This window comes from Tasmannia lanceolata, unplaced genomic scaffold (assembly GCF_043159265.1).
Source record: "Tasmannia lanceolata isolate RefF3 unplaced genomic scaffold, GAP_Taslan_0.1 ptg000013l, whole genome shotgun sequence".
Classification (NCBI taxonomy): Eukaryota; Viridiplantae; Streptophyta; class Magnoliopsida; order Canellales; family Winteraceae; genus Tasmannia; species Tasmannia lanceolata.
This window is the reverse complement of record NW_027518690.1, coordinates 28,096,022-28,112,243: the sequence shown is the minus strand read 5'-3', so window position 1 is coordinate 28,112,243 and position 16,222 is coordinate 28,096,022.

The following is a 16,222-nucleotide window of genomic DNA, read 5'->3' as shown; positions in this document are numbered from 1 at the left end:
GATTTGTTAAATGGCAAGGGAAGTTGTTATGGTCTGTGTTTTTGTTTGTGAATGGGTGGAGAACTTGTAAATTGAAATAGGTTTAATGGAAGTGTGTTTGTGTTTGTAAATGGGTGGAGAACTTGGTTGGTGAAACAGGTTTTATGGAATTGTGAACTTGTTTATGAATGTGGAGAAGTTGTAAATGTAAGCAGGTTTTATGGAATTGTGAATTTGTTTATCAATGTGGAGAAGTTGTAAATGTAAGCAGGTTTTATGGAAGTGTATTTGTGTTTGTGTTTCAATTTGAATATTGGAACTTGTAAATTTAAACAGGTTTTAGACATGTGTGTTTCTTGGTTGATAACCCACATTCGAAGGTTAATAACCCAAAAAAAGGGAGGTTGGTAACCTTAAGTTCCAATTCCAGCAACTTTACTCTGCTGGACAAATGGTTGGTGACCCTCTTTCTGGGTTGATAACCCACATTCGAAGGTTAATAACCCAAAAAAGGGAGGTTGGTAACCTTAAGTTCCAATTCCAGCAGCTTTACATAGGCTGGAAAAATGGTTGGTGACCCTCTTTCTGGATTGATAAACCACATTCGAAGGTTAATAACCCAAAAAAAGGGAGGTTGGTAACCTTAAGTTCCAATTCCAGCAACTTTACTCGGCTGGACAAATGGTTGGTGACCCTCTTTCTGGGTTGATAACCCACATTCGAAGGTTAATAACCCAGAAAAGGGAGGTTGGTAACCTTAAGTTCCAATTCCAGCAGCTTTACATAGGCTGGAAAAATGGTTGGTGACCCTCTTTCTGGATTGATAAACCACATTCGAAGGTTAATAACCCAAAAAAAGGGAGGTTGGTAACCTTAAGTTCCAATTCCAGCAACTTTACTCGGCTGGACAAATGGTTGGTGACCCTCTTTCTGGGTTGATAACCCACATTCGAAGGTTAATAACCCAAAAAAAGGGAGGTTGGTAACCTTAAGTTCCAATTCCAGCAGCTTTACTAGGCTGGAAAAATGGTTGGTGACCCTCTTTCTGGGTTGATAACCCACATTCGAAGGTTAATAACCCAAAAAAAGGGAGGTTGGTAACCTTAAGTTCCAATTCCAGCAGCTTTACTCGGCTGGAAAAATGGTTGGTGACCCTCTTTCTGGGTTGATAACCCACATTCGAAGGTTAATAATCCAAAAAAAGGGAGGTTGGTAACCTTAAGTTCCAATTCCAGCAGCTTTACTCGGCTGGAAAAATGGTTGGTGACCCTTTTCTGGGTTGATAACCCACATTCCAAGGTCAATGACCCAAAAAATGGGAGGTTGGTAACCTTAATTTTCAAGTCCAGCAGCTTCACTCCTTGGACGGAAAAATGGTTGGTGACCCTTTTTCTGGGTTGGTAACCCACATTCCAAGGTCAATGACCCAAAAAATGGGAGATGGTAACCTTAATTTTTCGGTCGATCACCCACTTTCGAATGTTGGTAACCTCGTTTTGAGGGAGTCGATAACCTGGATTTTGAATTCCAGTAGCTTTATCAACCAAGGGAATGGGTTGATGATCCAATTTTGAGTGTTGATAACCTCACTTCCGATTGGTTGATGACCTATTTTGGGGGAGTCGATGACCTAGATTTTGGTTGATAACCTAGGGAATTGGTTGATAATCCTATTGTTTGTGCCAGTAATCCAATTCTGACTGTTGATAAGTCCATTTTCATGGTTTAGATGTAGGAGAGCGACAACTAAATAGAGAACAAATAGCATATCTATATCCAAAAAAATTGTTTATGTATTGATGTTCCAATTACAACCATTCTTTACAAAATAACAAAAAAGAAGTCATCACAATATCTGAGAAGTTTGTATGTTCAAGGGACCGTACTTCATATTCATGAACCCCAACTCGATAAGCTGTATACTGGCGGCTCTCTTCCTTCGCTAATGTTATACGTTCTTCTGCGTAATGAGTCAACTTTATTTGCCAACTATGACCCAATTTCTGACGCTTTTGAATGAAGTCTGTAGTCTGATGTCTACTGTGCTCTACCAATGATGCAATCGGCAATCTTCTCGCATCCTTCAGGACAACATTGAAACACTCCGATCTATTTGTAGTCAATACATCATACCTATTCCCCTTAAAATAAAAACTAGCCCAGTGTTCGTTCGCAATGTCACTTATCCACTTGTGTGCACGTTCATTCCTCACCTTAATCTTCTCCATTGTTTCTCTGAACACACTCTCTCTCAAAGTCCGTACGGCTTTCCAAAACAATCTCTCAAGTAGAACATCTTTGAACTCGGATCGCAAATTGGCGGCGAGGTGACGCATGAAATAACTATGATGAGAATTGAGAAATATATTAGGCACTGCCTGCAACAACCCCTTATGTCGATCGGAGCATATGGTGAATATGTTCATCTCCGCTGCCAATACGTACTGCCTCAGCAACATAAAAAACCACCTCCAACTATTTTCGTTCTCCGTCTCAACAACCCCAAATGCTAATGGATATAAACCGTTGTTACCATCAACCCCGATTGCAATCAATAAGATTTCTAGATACTTCCCTCGCAGATGTGTCCCATCAACCAAAATTATAGGCCTGAGTGTTCGATGAAAAGACCGTATGCTAGGACCAAATGTCCAAAATAAGCGAACAAATCTATCATCTCCCCTAGGTCGTAAATCTCTGGCTCTGAAAACACGCATATAGCTGCCGGGATTTCTTCTCATCATCTGAACTGTAAGTGCAGGCAATATTCGATAAGAGTCCTCCACATTCTCACACTTAATCTCAAGTATGATGTTCATCGCGTTGTACGCCTTCCAATAGCTTATAATTATACCCCAATGCATCTTGATATATTCTCGTATCATCCTCGTCCTCACATCATCTGGGCAAGCAAATAAGCGTAAACATGTCTGAGCAACCCAAGCTGCTGTGACAAGAGGGTGATCATTGCCCCTTAATATAGTTCTACACGTATGGTCGGGGACAAACGACTTCACTAACACACAGGTCATATGATTAGTACCCGTTATACGCCATTTCCAACCCTCTACCTTGCATCGAACGGCATACTTCTTCGGTGTTGACTTTGACCTCACGAACATAAACCTCTGCCGAATAGCGTACTCTTTGACAACCTTTTTGAAGTGTTACATATAGAAAATATTGCCCCAACCGTTAACTGCTCAAACTGAAGATTATTAGTATCTACATCATGGACCCCAACAAACATCTCATCTGCTTTCATTGGCCGACTACTGTTAGTCGGAACCGGTTGAGATCCCTCTCTGATAGGAGAATCCGCACTGAAAGGCTGAGCGCATGGACTAACACCGATATTTCCATAATCGTCATCATCATCATCATCATCCTCCTCCTCCTCCTCGTCATCATCATCATCACTACCATCATCATTATCATCATCATTTCTTTCTTCTTCTAAATCTAAACCCCTCACACAGAAACCGTCTTCAAAAACATTACTGAAGTCCACTTCAAGATCTCCCACATCTTGGAAGTCATCAATACCTCCACAAACATGGTTGCCATACAAATCACTTGCCAATGTTTCATTTAAGTCAATTTCAGACCTGCATAGTTCGGCAATATATAATCAAGTTGGATCCATATGAATTATAAATTGAAATATGGAAGTATTCAAACATTGCCAAATAACTACAATACCTTATGACAGGTTCTGCTGGAGCACCTCTGATCTCTTCACTAACATATCTCCCATCAAATTCACTTTCGTAGTCTTTTTGCAAGTCCACTTCAAAACGAAGATGTTTTTGGGACGGAATCGAAGTAGAAGGAATGCTACGATTAAGAGAGGGTCTCCTAGTGCAGAGTTTGTTTGGGGGAAGCATTGACGAATTCAAGGAATTAATACATTTGTCATTTATGCTCTTAGTTATGTATATCATCACAGAATTGAACATGTATCTGTCAAACATCCTTAACATTGTTTGGAGGACATCATCATCATCGACATCGATTAAAGTGACTATATATGGATCCACAACATATAGACATTTTATTGATAGTAAAACCTGCCTTTCTATAACACCAATCCTTCTTCGGATTGCAGCTTCAAATTCGTCGAAATTGATTCCGTGGCTGACAGATAACAATGTCTTCTTCCCTCCGACGTATTCCCAAGAAACATCATCCTTCAAATCTCCATCATAGTGTAAAAGAAGAGAAACCATTGTTTCGGGCATTTTTATAAAATTCTAAATAGGGGTTCTAAACAGAGTTGTTACTAAAAGGGGATCTTCATATCTTCTTGAGGGGTATTCAAGTGTACACAATGGGTTACCAAGTTCATAAGTGGGGTTATGGACTCTAAATGGGGTTTTACTACCTCAATGGGGGTTTGAAAGTCAGTCCACAAGGTGTTCTAAGAGATTATCAGCTACCTAATGGGGGATTCAAGTCCGTACGGAGGCTTCTGTAAAGGGTAATCAAGTTGTAAATTAGGGGTTTTCAACTCTCTACACAAGAGGGTTTTCAAGTTTCTAAAGGATTACCAAGTACATAGAAGGGGAGTTACCAACAATGTACAAGGGCTTTTCAACACTCTCCAAGGGGGTTACCAAGCCTCTCCGAGGTGTATCAAGTGTCAAAACAAGTTTATCAGGTAAATATATGGGACTTACCAACAGCAAATAAGGGATTATCGAGTGCAAAAAATTGTGATTCATGTACAAAAGGGTTTACATAAACCATCTATATTCGGGTCATCAAACACTAATACCAACTTTATTACCAGGGTACTAACTCTATAAGAACAGTTTCAGAGATAATAGAAGCAGAAGCCCTAAGTCACCATTTTAAAAGGGTTATAAGATAGGGTTATCAATCACAATAAAGATAGGGTTATCACACACAATACAGACATGGTTATTATCACACACTAAAGACAGGGTTCAAACGCATTAATGGAAGCACTAATCCTAAGAGAGTAGATAAGCTACTAACCTTCACTTACACTTCGTGGGTTTCAGGCGTTAATGGAGAAATTTGCAAGAGGTAGGCGGTATACTTTGGTAGGTGAAAAGTAAGAGAGAGAAAAATCTAGTATAACGTGTTCTTTTTGCCATGAGGGGTATTTGGGTAAAAGGCCATGTCAGAAAAGGTGTTTCGACCTCCGTTCACCAACTTTCAAAAGGGTGTCACCCATTCACTATTTTCGTATTTTTCTGTCACCAGTTGACAATTTTTCCATCTCCTTATCTCCCCTCCACTTTTTATAGCAATACTTTCGTGTTCGGTTTGCTTTTCTATTTTAGGTGGCCGTTGTTTTTTTTTTTTTTTGCCATAAATGGCAGTGTCTTCTGTCTTCCCTTTCCGTGTTGCATTATATGGAAAACGATAGTTGGGATGTGAAAAACGATACTACGGAGACCAGCTTTTAGAGGCTACTTGGTAAACTCCCAATCAAACCTTTTCCAGCAGGTATTTTTGCGTTTTGGCCACCCTGTAAAACCAACTTTCTTGTATCGAATTCTATGCTGCATGGAGTTCGACTCTACCGAAAATAACCCTATCAATCCTATGGAGCAGTTTTTCATTTCTTCAAGCCTTAAGTGAATAGGTGGAGGTGAGATGCCTCTATTTGTAATTTTGTTAGGTATAAAGGGTATTTCAGATAAAAGCCATAAAATTTGGAGTAGGGATCTTAATCCTAAGTAGATAATATTGTTATACAGTCTTACACCATATAAAATTTTAAACGAGACACAGAGAGGGAAATGTTTCCTTTGTTTAATAGAGAGAGGGAGCAGATTTTGAAATGATTTAATCTTCGATTTACTCTTACTGATGAAAGGAGAAATTTTACAGATTTCTACATTATCTATCACCATGGGTAACATAATGAACGGTAAAATGGATAAAATGGATACAATCATAAAATAATATAGAGTGCTGCCTTGGAGTCCGAGAGTGGAACCGATAGTTTAATCTAACAAATCCTCACTTGCCACATGGCATGGGAGAGTAGTTTTGCTATTTTCGTAGACAAAAAAACTCAAAAGTCAAGGGAAAGATTTCTCATGTGTTAAGAGGATATTTGTTCCGTTCCACTCTCAGTCCCCAACTCGGTTACCATATATTATACAAGACAAAAGTAAAAGTTATTTATCGCTACAAAACCATACTATATATTGGTAATTAAGAAAATATTGGGAGATTCACGTGGGTAAATTATTTATCTGGAAGGTTTCAGTATTTCTCCAATGTTTTAATTTCTTAACTACGGGTGCAACTCGGGTTAGGTTGAGGCGAACCCGACCTAACCTGAGGAACCCTTTTTCCCAACCTGAGCCCAACTTGACGAGGTTCCACCCGACCCGACCCGACCCGACCCAAGTTTTTATGCTTACACATGACAAATTTCATAAAAAATATTGGGTTTCACTCGGCTCGGATTGCCAAACCCTCAAACCGAACCCGACCCGAACTCAACTCAGGTAGGGAAAATTCGACCCAACCCGACCTTTTTTTCGGGTTGAACCCGACCCAAGTTGCACCGCTATTCTTAACCACCAGTTCCTAATATAACGAAACCTTTTATAATTTCCTCACGTCTACCTATATTTCTTTTTCAGGCAAGTTTATAGATATTTTTGCAGTTGTTGAAGTAATGTATCATCGCTTTTATAAACATAGAGTAAGTGGTGTGTAAAAGTCACATCATGTTTTCTCACATTTTTTATTTGAGAAAAGTACGGAATGTGGGTATTTATTGCAACATAGTACAGAAAGCAGGGACCTTTCATCTTATCGACGAAACACGCACGATTCTTCCAAAATGGGTGGAAAAAAGACCCCAACGCCATTCCTGACATAATCAGAGCCCAGATAGCCACCTCGTATTTGGTGGAATGCAGTACACCTCAATCATTCTATTTGCAGTCCCCTTTTCATTATTTTAGTATTTCTTAATAAGAAAATGGGGCTGCATTTAATGCATTTCTCGTTCCCCGTTAATGCATGGGACGCTGACGAAATTGCACAAATAACCCTTGCTTCCACTCCACTCATGTCTCTATACACATCAAATAAAGGGGGCAGCGTTGGCATTTTCAAATAGACACTGTCGTTATCACGTATAAACGTTGTTTGCCTTACGTAAAGCGTGCACGAATTTTAAAGATTGTCTGGAATGTTGCCGGCATTCGATTTGTGAATTAACTCCTTCGGGTCAAACAATCGGGTATGCTGCGATAATCTCGAGTACGCCACTGGAATATCAAATATGCCGGGAGAATTTCTGGGTTGAAACACATGTTCAAACATATTAAGTACACTGCCGGAATCTCGAGTACGCCGTCACAATCTTAAGTACTCTGCCGGAATTTCTGAGTTCAAACAAATGTTCAAATATATCAAGTACGCCGCCGGAATCTCGAGTACTCGGAATCTCAGATATTTCGACGGCGTACTCGAGATTCGGGTGGCGTACCCAGTGGTTTGACCCAAAGGAGTTACTAAACTAATCGAAAACCGGCAATGTTCTAGACAATCTTTAAAATTCGCGCGCGTTTTACTGAACGACGTCTATTTGAAAATAGCAATGCTTACCCATTTATTTGATATGTATAGAGATAAGCGCGAAGAGGCAACGAGGATTACTTGTGCCATTCCATTAGTGACCCATGCCTTAATGGAGAAGGATATATCATGGCAAGTACTGCCTTCAACCAAATATGAGGAGGCTATCTGTACTCTGATTATGTTAGAAAGGGCATTCAGGTCTTTTTCCACTTGTTTTTGAAGAATTGTGTGTGTTTCATCGATAAGATAATGCTGCCCGCTTTCCATGCTTTCCACATTTCGTACTTTTTTCTTTTGTTTTGGTTGGTGTGAAGAGCAATGATACTCTCGTGCATGTGTCATGTCATGGGCATGTCTCATGCCATGTTTTCCCGTGTGAAAGCATTAAATTGGGTGGGGTGTAAAGGAGAGAAATCACATCATGTGTTTCACATTTTGATTTGAGTGCTGTGAAGAGCAATGGTCTCTCTATTCATGTTTCATGCGTTGGCCACGTAAAGGAATAAAGAAAGCGACTTGTGGTTTATTTGAATTTTGGAGACATAAGCCCTATGTTTTGATATTTCCACCCTTTTCATTTACTAATCCTTTAATTCATTTTAGGGCAAAGATAAAGGATGTCAGCACTGTATGTTATTATAGTTGTGCGGCCCTCGCTTGTCGTTATAATGAGCTGTCTAAAGGAGAATACAGTTCCCAAAATGCTTCAAATTCTCGAACGGCTGCCAGGTTCTCGCCTACATTATGGTTTGTTAAGATTGTACCTTTTTACTACCGAAGTTAAAGGAGTTTCACTGCAAGAGGTAATGGGGTCTACCCAAATTTGCACTCCCTTTAAAAATTCGCCCCCCCTTGTGAACCAAGGATATTTTTGTCATCAAGAGTTAAATTAGAATTAGGGCTTCTTTAGAAAAGCCTATAAATAGTCTCTTAAGGAGAATTGTACAGCCATGAAGAAACCCTAAACCATTTGTTCCAGCTCTAAGAAGAGATTTGCGTGGAGAAGGAGAAGAAGAGCACGATTTGGAAAGAGAGAACACGGATCGAGATAAGACTTATAATCTTTATGAGTTAGATGAATAAAAAGAACCCTAAAACTAGGATCTAATGATAGTTATTATGATTTAGCGATAGTTGTATGATGTCAATAGCAACGGTTTGATGGGTCGCTACGGGGTAACATTTAACAACTCTCATATAAATCGATGCACCCAATCACCAATCCAAATCCTGACCTTCTTTGTCTCACTGACCCTAGTCTTAACGGCCTCGTCTTTCTATAGACAGGCTATTTCCGGAGACAGTCGCTTCCGCAGGCAGGACAATCGTCCACAAGAACCATATTTTGGCCTCCGGGTGAATTCCCTATTCATTTGGACCAAAACTCATCATCTTTTCAATCATCCATAATCTTCAGCCACACTTCTATCATCCCAGCTCGCATTATTAGGATAGAAAAGCATGTTGCATAAAAAAAAAAGGGGGGGGGGGGGGGGGGGGAATGAAAGTCAAAAAAAATTCTGCATTACCTTGCATTAAGATCTTTTGCATTAGCTTGCATTAGGTTTAGGTTGCATTTACAGTCATGAATCCTTTGTTGGCTAAAGCTACACAAAATGATGTTATCTCTTTTGGCTTTGGCATTCGATTACTATGTACCCTCTGCCAAAGAGGGGCATCTGTATACACCCACATTTTGCTCCGCTTTATCTTACAATAGATTTCATTAGTTTTCATCGTGATTGGGTCGGTTTCGTGAGCCATGTAGGTGATGGCCCGCCAATGGACAGTAAGAATCATCCCACATAAATGATTTAATAGATGCGGCCAATTTGCGTTGTGCCCCCTCAATTTGACTGTTTGGATCATCCTATGGGCATAATTTGGAAATGGATTCGAAGCGCTACAAATTTAGGTTGTAGCCCATCAACTGGACGGTTCAGATCATCCTATGAAAATAATTGGTGGGGCACAGCCAATTCACATTGCGACCCATCGATTAGGCGGTTTAGATCGTCCATGGAAATGGTCTTCTAGGAACAACTTATCCCAACAAGTGGATGGTTTTGATCATCCAATGAATTGGCCATATAAGTACTTTATATATATATATATATATATATATATATATATATATATATATATACAAGATTGTGTAGCCTACACCATGGGATGATCCTAACCATCCACTTAATGGGAAAGAGTCCCAACCGACTCTCTCTCTTCACCCTTCCCAACCGACTCTCTCTCTTTTTCTCTTATCCAAGAAAGGCAACATCATGGTTGGAAACAAGGCATAAAAAAAAGCAACAGTAAAATAGAAGGGAAGAGCCCGGTTGGAAAGCATGCAACATTTAAAAAAGATATCTTGAACTATCTTTCTCTAAAAAGGAAGAAAATCAAAAGGGCAAGCAACTCTCTTTCTCTCTCCTCATATGGTGGCGCCACACGATTTTTCAACATTGGAAAGCGTGTGGCGTCATATATTTCCAGCCCCATGATTCCCAAAGACACCACCCTTTGATGGTTTCCATAGAGTTCTAAAGGTGCACAAATTTGAAGAGATATATGTTGCCCAATTTTCTAAAGATTGAAAAATCTTCTTTCCCCCTTTATAATGCACGTTTTTTAAGAAAGAGATTTGTTGGAAAAATTTGTTTCTAAAGCTCAAACATCTCATTGCCACTTTTAAGGTTACTATTTTTCCAAGAGGCATGCTTTTTTAGTAATGTTTACACTAAAAAGATCTTTAAATATGTAGCAACAATCTAAGCCATCCAAAGGCATTGCTCAATATGGAAGGTGATCCTAACCGCACATGTCTCTAATCACTTCAGCAATTTCGGACATCCCAACTCATATTAAAGTGGGTCGCTAAAGACTATTAGCGACGATCGAATTAGCGACCATGCAGCGACAAAAAAATTAGTCTCTATTACTATTAGTGATGATATTTTTAGTATTAGCGGCCCAAAAAGCTTAGACTAAATTCAAAACTAAGAATTTAGTTTTGAAACTCTAAAAATCTAGGTTTGGGTTATGCCCTAGTATTAGCGGCCCAAAAAGCTTAGACTAAATTCAAAACTAATAATTTAGTTTTGAAACTCTAAAAATCTAGGTTTGGGTTATGCCCTAGTATTAGCGGCCCAAAAAGCTTAGACTAAATTCAAAACTAAGAATTTAGTTTTGAAACTCTAAAAATCTAGGTTTGGGTTATGCCCTAAAAGCTTAAACTAAATATGGTAATTAGTTCTGAGGATTTCAGAGCGTGAAATTACGTTTATTGAATTGCTCTCGTCGATACGAGTCCAACGGATCAGACCATGCACGATTTAGAGTTCAAACGAATGAGTTACGATCGTTTTAATGTCAAAAAGGGTGAAAATCGCGTTTCGGGAAAAACTGGGTCCGCACAAGGGCGGACAACCGGCAAAAATGGCGATCGTATGTCCATGTGAAGTTGGCCAAACTGAAAGGTTCCCAAATGTCCGGCGCGGCAGTTTAAACTTCAGAAATTGATAACTTCTTCGTTTCTCGTTCGTTTTCTATGCTCTTGTACTCTACGGACATGCCGGAAATGAGTTGTTTCTGTTAAAAATTGTTTCAAGAATTTTTGAAGACTCTATAATGATGATAATTCTAAAATACTAAAAAGAACCCTAGCACAGTTTACTGATTCTTTTTAGAAAGGGAACTAAATGGTGTCTTTTGTCAATAGGAGGAGCTATATGCCTGATAAGATTGAAATTAATGATGAAACTCATGAAGAATCTTCATACTCCTGATTGTAGGTGATTATGAGAAGGAAAGTAGTCTGATATTAAGGTACGTAATTTCGTACTACTTTAATGATATGATTCGCCATTGAATGATATGCCTTTTTTATTTGTAACTCTCTAGTCTTTTGAATATGTGAAACATGTGATCACCTTAGCCTTTGATTTGGGTCTTGCATGGTTATCTTTTATTAAATACAATCTATTGAATTTAGTACTCATTGAGAGCCTACGATTTTTGCATTGAATATGTCACCCTTTTGATATAAGAACCTTTTGACCATTGTATACCCAACTATTCTGGAAAATCTTGTGGAACCAATGTGAAACACAATCTTTGGAACTTTGTACTTACCTTTGGACTATGTATATATGTGGATACCTTTCGTGTGGATTCGGTATATATGTGAACCATAAGGGCCCGCACCAATGGGAGTTATACATTGGCTTTTAGGTCCTGTTAGTGGGTGCTATTCGTTGACCCTGTCGACAAGTATAGGAACTTAGAAACTAGTTTCAAACCGCGGGCAGTTGGATAAAATAACATGTTTTTTGGGCTAATTCGATGACCTTTTGGTGGTTTTGAACATTTTCGACTGCTTTCAGTAATCTTTTGAGACTTATTGGTTTTCCTCTATTGGGACCCTCTTTGATGTGAGACTCTTTGAAATATGATTTTGTGGACATTGTTTCTCAGTTATTGTATTTATAACAAGCACCTCATGTGTAGCTTTTGCCAACTTCGTTTACCTATTGATTAGCTTCAGTGATCCTTAGAATACTGTGACCCTTTTGTTGTGACACTTTGACCTCTTCCTTTATGGATTTGACTCCTCAATATTGAACTTGTGTTAACTATCTCACTTGTGGCTTATGTCCTTTTATTCTATTACGAACCTCTCTTTGAAACATGCTTTGACCCCACTTTTGTGGTGAGTTATTATGTACTGAGGTTTTCACATGACTGTGGTTATATTAACATTTTCAGAGTTTGATCCTTGTGAGGTGAGGAACCATAGGAGCTTGAAGATTTTATTTAGAGTATTTACTTTTGCTTCAGACCGTGAGTATTGGTAAACAAATGTCTAAGACTATGTCTATGCTTATTTATTATGCTTCAAGGGTGAGTTGAGATTTGATTTGACTACGTTGGGTCCACATTACTTGAGACGTTGATATTATAGTTATAGAATGCTAGGTTTATTTATGTTATTGCTTTGTAGCCTTGTATGCTTGTGGGATTTATCTTGCAGGTGTACGGCGCTGCCACGTCCTACGCCCAGGGTGGGGTTTGGGGCATGACAGAAAAGTGCTATTAGAGCCTAAGCTTTAGGTCCAAGGTGTTAGAAATTTGAAAAGTGAGTTTTACTAGAAATTTTTAATGTTAGAACCAAGAGAGTTCTTAGCAGATTTTCGAGAGAATGATTCATGACCTTTTGAGACTTAAGGTGTCATTGATGACTTTGTAAACGAAGATAATCTTATGCACGATCTAGTGCATTATGAAAACCTAGATAAATCATAGGTTAGTCATGAATATAGTTGATGACACTAGAAAGTAGTGACTTACTAGATTTGATTTTATACACTATGAGAGTTTAGACTAATGATCCTGTAAGCTATTAAAAGCTAATCTTTGAACTTACAAATTTTGTGGAACTGGTTTGTGACATTGAAGGCTAATAAGTCCTAATTTGAATCCCATAATTATCTGAGAGTGTAGAAAATGCAATGTGTTTATTCGACTATGGGAGAATCAACTAACTATCGACTATGATTTTGTAAAAGTTGAAGATCTGGATTTTAAGAAAATTATCGTTTATGTTGAGGATATTAGCATCAATGATGAATAACTGAGACGATGTCACGATGTTGTGTACATCGGGGACAATTGGTTTGCACATGACTTAGTTGTGCTAGTTAGAGACCACACGATAGACTCACGTGCACCGGGGACGTTTGGTTCAGCATGTGGGTTAGTCATGTTAGAATGAGATGAGATAGTACGACAAGTTCGTATGCACCAGGGACGCTTGGTTCAGCACGTGGATTAGTTGTACTTGTGTGAGATAGCTCAGTTTGTCATAAGGATATAGAGCCTTTGGTTTCGCATGTGAGTTGGTTGTGTTGGTATGGGACAGCATGGTGAGCTTGTATACATCTGGAGTGCTTACTTTAACATGAGAATTAGTTATTTATGGGATAGGAAAATATAGTCAGCTCATTTGAACTAGGGGCATTTGGTTTAGCAGATAAGTTAACCACGCTGGTATGGGACGATGTGGTGTTGTGTGCATTAGAAGCCCTTAGTTGAATTTGTGATTCAGCATACTAGTGTGAGAAGATATGATTGGTTCAAGTGTTCTGAGACAAAGCTAGAGAATGAGAATGAGTTAGGGATTTGATTTTCTATGTGACAGGCTCACCGTTTGATTTTGCTCTATGATTACTTCGAATCACAAATATACACCTTATTCATCTTGTAATCCTCTTTGATTGGGAATCTGATTAATTTGCCCTATCTTGAGCACATCCTCGCTTAGATATGGTTGATTGTTATCCAATTTACCGAAACATCACTGATCCGATAAGAATTTTGTATCCTCCTTATGTTTTCCTACTATATGTGGTACAGTTTTGATTGCTTTCCGATAAACCTCTTTAATCGAATAAGATCAAAGATCATTAGTGTAGCATCTGAATAAATTTTGTAAAAAATTTGCCTATGAAATTAGGGAAAACGAATTCAGTTTGTATCAATCTCATCTCATATTATGTGTGTTATTGTAATCTAAATCTGCCCTAAGTTTTACTTAAACCTTAGTTAGTCGAATTGAAAAGATAAATTTAGTACTTTGTAAATCTTAAACGTATATGTATTTCGAATTTGAACCCTAGAGTAAGCCATTGTAATAATGCAATCGTTACACTCCTGAGGTGGCCATTTTTATCTTTGCCTGTCAGTGGAAAATTTCAAGATAAAAGAAACCACAGGATAAACAAATTTAGTATTGAACTTGTTGTACATATCCTCAAATTTGAAAATTTTAATACTCAGCTACCAAAAAATAAAACTTAGCTCCCTTGAGGAAACAAAACTTGTGCTATTGTATATCGTCGTCAATTCTAAAATACCAGAAGAGTGCTTTGATTACAAGAGCTCATTGGCAGTTGAGTCTTAAACTATATGTGATACTAATGATCATCGATTGTTCACATTTTAGACCTCACCTTTAGAAATATAATGAACGTATAAGGCTAAACCGAATTTTGTACGAATCCGTAAGTATTACTTTGAGTTGTACAAATGGGAAGCAAGAACTTACTGCTTGGGTGCAAAAAAAAAAATTTCTAGAGCAAACCATATAGATATTGTGCATTGTTGTTGGAATTTGAATCTGACTCTAAGTTTCACCTTAACGTCTATCTACAATTAGAAGAGCTAAGAATTTATACTTCTGTATGTGCTCTCAAAGTATAAGTTATTGTAATAAGACCTTTGTTCCTCCCTTAGATAACTGTCTCTTCCTAGTTTGTAAGTAGAAAATTTTAAAATATGAAAAAAAATCTAGACAAAAGAATTTAGTATTGAACAAGTTTAGCAAAGTCTTCTAACCCAAGATTTTGAAAACTCTGAGCTATATATATATATAAGAGGAAAACAATTTGTATATTTGTAATCGAAAGAAACCGCCTAATATATTTGAACTTATGAGTGAGATTTGACCCCACTGAATCTAGTGAATTTGTTACAATTTGACTAAGTGGTCTATGTTCAGAACCTAAACCCTTTTGAATCATATCAGAATGTGACAAAGTGAACTCTGGTAATCGACTTGTGATGTGCATTTGAATCCCTTATATTTTATCAGATTTTGACTTTGTGAACTTTGATATTTGATCTATGCCTTCGTTTAGAACCCTCTGAATTCTATTAAAATGTAACCATTTAAGTGTTATCCCTTCTTCTGTGTTTGGAGAGAGACTTATTCTGTATGTATTAAATCTAATTTAGAATTTTATTCGATAAACCGTAAGGGACCTCTATTGTTGTTATGGACCATTGAACCATTCACATCTTGAATTCTACCTTCAGAAATATAAAGAACATAGAAAGAAAAAAACATTTTATTTGAAACCTATAAGTTTGTTGTTATATTATACGTTTGAAAGCTAGAAATAATTACCTTAGTAAAGGAATTAAAGGAAATTGAATAGAGCAAACTCAACAAATATCGTATGAATCCTAGCCTAGTACTACATATTGTCCCTATTACATTTGCCAGCCTTATGATAAGGCCCACTTAGTAATTCTCCAGTGTGTGAAGTGAGTATAGAATTATACCGGCTTGTGTTACGACTCAACTTAAGAATTGTTTAGAATACGAAGCTAACTTAGTGAGTAAATTTCGATGACAGAATTTTTGTAAGGAGGGTAGAATGTAAATGTTAGAGTAGGTGCCCTAAAATCTAGTGTATTCCACGTGATAATCAATAAAAGTTTCTTTTCATGACAAATAATGGGTACTAAAAGTTAAATACGTGTGATATATTACTTATCATTGACACATATTTGTCCTTAGGTAGCAAAGTAGGTGATTGAGATATTAAATAATCGCAAGTGCACGGATCATGTAAATACGGGTCGATTCCACCCTAATACTACTTAAAACATAAACTCGATTGTATATTGTTGCCTGGAATGGACTCAGGATTTCTGTGCACTTCCAACAATATATTTTAAATTTATAAACTAAATAGACACGGGTTGAAAACAATAAAGAAACGATTATAAATTTAATCCTTACATTTAGGCAAAGTGAACCAAAAGGAATTCTATTAATTATTTAACCTAATTATGAAACCAAAATCTAAAACCTATATTA